Source organism: Triturus cristatus, chromosome 1_2, assembly GCF_964204655.1.
Source record: "Triturus cristatus chromosome 1_2, aTriCri1.1, whole genome shotgun sequence".
NCBI classification, from domain to species: Eukaryota; Metazoa; Chordata; class Amphibia; order Caudata; family Salamandridae; genus Triturus; species Triturus cristatus.
In genome coordinates, this window is record NC_140580.1 from 596,911,109 (window position 1) to 596,914,300 (window position 3,192).

At 43.4% G+C, this 3,192-nt stretch overlaps 1 long non-coding RNA gene across 1 annotated transcript; it reads left to right on the forward strand.

The window, feature by feature from the left end:
* The first annotated feature begins 411 nt into the window (after positions 1-411).
* On the forward strand, positions 412-1,670 carry LOC146867710 (uncharacterized). The gene is made up of 4 exons (XR_014966126.1): positions 412-456; positions 1,024-1,085; positions 1,183-1,271; positions 1,362-1,670. It is a non-coding gene; the product is annotated as an uncharacterized LOC146867710 (long non-coding RNA).
* The last annotated feature ends 1,522 nt before the right edge of the window (positions 1,671-3,192 follow it).

Here is a 3,192-nt window from a genome sequence, read left to right on the forward strand (position 1 = left end):
ATATTTTTTGTACTCCTAGTTCGTAACGGATGATATGTTTGAGAAAACTGCAATATGTAAATTTGGAAGCATATCCGCATTCACCGCATCAGTGCATCAAAAACGGATGATATGTTTAAGAAAACTGAAATATGTAAATTCCCATATCTATACAGCCGTTTTTTGGAAGCACATTCGCATTCACCGCATTAATGCATCAAAAACCGTATCGAACAAGTTCATCTGCAGAACACCCATTCTATTCCTTTTTAAATAAACACCGACCCCGTCCGTTCTCTACCATTCCGTGTGAGCCCTCCCTAAAATCCATCCCTGGTTTCCCTCTTTCTGCTGATTCATTCCAGCAGCCGCGCGCCCACGGCTCCCCATTACGTCATATAGTTAGCTCGGGCGTGAGCTCGCTGTCAGTTGCAGCTGAGCCGTTGACGGAACAAGTTGTCCATTCACGGACTTGAAGTAAGTCGGCGTCTCGCCGTAACGCTCACCGCTTGAACTTCAGTAGCCGTAACTGAAATACTACCTGACCATGAATGTTACTTTGCTCGCATATGGGTGTTTGGAGCAGTAGAATAATAATACACGGCAATACATTCAATATAGTGGATTAGTAGCCGTAACATGAAATACGTCCTGATATTAATGTCTCCTTCTTCGTATATGGGTACTTGGTCCAGTAGAAGGATATAACAATAATATATGGCAATACCCTTAACCAAGTTGATTTTACTCGTATATGGGTATTTGGTCGACTAGAATTTTATGCTACTAACATGCAGCTCTACCATGTTTGTGCCATGTCGGGCTTTCGCGCCCGGAACAACCAGTACGTTATATCTCTGTGCATTGGATATACATTATGCCCTGAATGTGGCCCGACTTTGTTCAAGCGCTACGGGCCTTTGATTGTCCTCTACCTCAGTTACACTACTTTCTATGTTTAGAGGATGCATATCAAGGCATCTTGTTTCTGGATGATTACCTTGTTCAATTTCTCAGATACGCCTCTATCCTTTATGTTCACAGTACGTGGCGATTGTAGAGACAGCACCACTCTCCCTTCTAAATCAAATATCCCCGTCTCAGAGGTACGTTCTTCTCGCGTGCAAACAGGTATGTTTTAATTATCTCCACACACAGCCTGTCCAGTCTTTACAATAGTCCCTCCTCTCTAATCTCTTGCAGGAATTAAATATTATCTTCACATTTGATGTTGGCCATCTGCATTAAAGACAACAGGAATCATTTTCCTCATAACTAAGTCGGTTCCCCAGGTGAGCTAAGTGACCGGAATTGGGAAATTAGTTATTTCCTTTACATGTAACGCACACACTGCCCTGACACCATACTCTTTGCGTTTACAGGTCCCCAACCTCGTTTGTCCTGATGAAGACCCACTTTGATGCATATTAATTGGCACAATTACCTCGGGTCGAAACGTCGACGTTACATGTCCTATGCGTCACATGCAAATCCACTTAGACAGCAAGGAAACTGAACCCTTAAGTGGCTTATGTATTGTAAATAGGACCTTGTTTGTTGATTATTTTTATGTATTGTCCATTGTACATATTCGTTACATGTGATGTGTTTTGTGCAAAGTATCACTGTTTCACCAATTGTTTCACTATGAATGTGTTTTTTGGTTGGTTTACCCTGTAAATATTTTTGGTGCTCTCAATACATCAATTAATATCATCCTATTAAGTGACTTGGATTCTGTCCTGTTTCTTTGGGTATGTGTGCGTCCTTGATATTTAAAAAGTGTATTCAGTACCTATTAATTTAGTCCGTTCAAATTCCGACAGAACCATTGTTTTTGCATATAATATAAAAGATTGTGCGCCACGGAGTAAAGTGGCAGTCTCCTAAGAACATACTGAGTGTACTTCTGTGACAACTGTACTTAGCTGCAGCTAATAAACCTGATCTTCTACGCTCAACAGAATGTCCTGTGTCTCTGTTCAACAAAGTAGGTGAACTCAGGAGATTAAGGCGTGCCCTGCGCCGCCAGGCCCATAAGGCCCTGGTTCTTCAATTGGTGCCCTCTGTGAGGCAGCTGCAGAGGTAGCGATTTTGCCTGAGGGTCGTGAGGAACCCCGCAAGAAAATTCTGGAGGAATCACGAACAACATCAAGCGACCCCTGTATGTCGAAGTGGTCCGAAGGTCTTTTTTACAGCGCGGTTTCTCCTTCCTGACGGCTGCTGACGACTGCTGCCCTGACTGCCGCCTTGCTTTGGCCCATTTTGGTGATGTATGGTATCGCGAGACGTTAGACGGGCCTCTGTTGGCGTAAGAAGACCCTTAGTTAAGTGTTGGTGGGTAGCTCCCACTATTTTTGTTTTGATTTGGGTCTTTGATTCGGCTATTGCAAAAGCTGAAGCCGAGGGGTGAGTACGTTTGTGCTATATTATTTGATTTAACCCCTTGATGTTTGTGAACAGTCCAGGGAAATAACGATGCCTGGTCTGAGTAAGTTTAGAAAGTTTTGTTGTTTTGGTTGTGATAGGGATTCCCGGCTGGAGGACTCTTGTCCAATTCCTCCGGTTGGAACTCCCACTTATGAACTTTATTCTAAACATGGTGTTGGCCCCATTGCCTTTAATGAGGCATGGATCCGATACACAAAGAACGATGGTGTTCTACAGTGGCCAGAGAATGGTAGCTTTGATCCTGACATATTAGATAATTTGGAAGAAATTTGGTTAAAAGAAAAGCCCGGCCGGCAATGTTTGACTCTTTCCGCCTCTGGCGTAAGGAAGCCAAACAGAGAGAAATTAAACAGGCAAAACAAGATAAGAAAACACAAAGTATGACGATTATACAGGCTGCCCAGCAGTTTAAAGATAATGAGATTGATCATGAAATGGAAATTTCAGAGAGACAGCATCGTATGGCGATAGATAAATGCTATCCGGTGTTGCCTATTTCCCCTTCTGATAAAAGTAAGGATCCGGAGGAAGACCCTTTAATGTCTCACTTATTGAGATTGCCTCCTCCCTATGTACAAGGTGTTAATGCACCCCCATTGTTACAACCAGTTCAGCCATTAGTTGTGCCTCCGCCTGCTCCTGCTTTTCCGCATTTTCCCCTTCCGGTAGTGCCACCCCCACCTCTTCCGCCACCGACTTCTTTGCCTCTGTTTCCTGAACATCAATCTCCTTTGCCTTCGGCTCCCCTTATAACTGTTAATT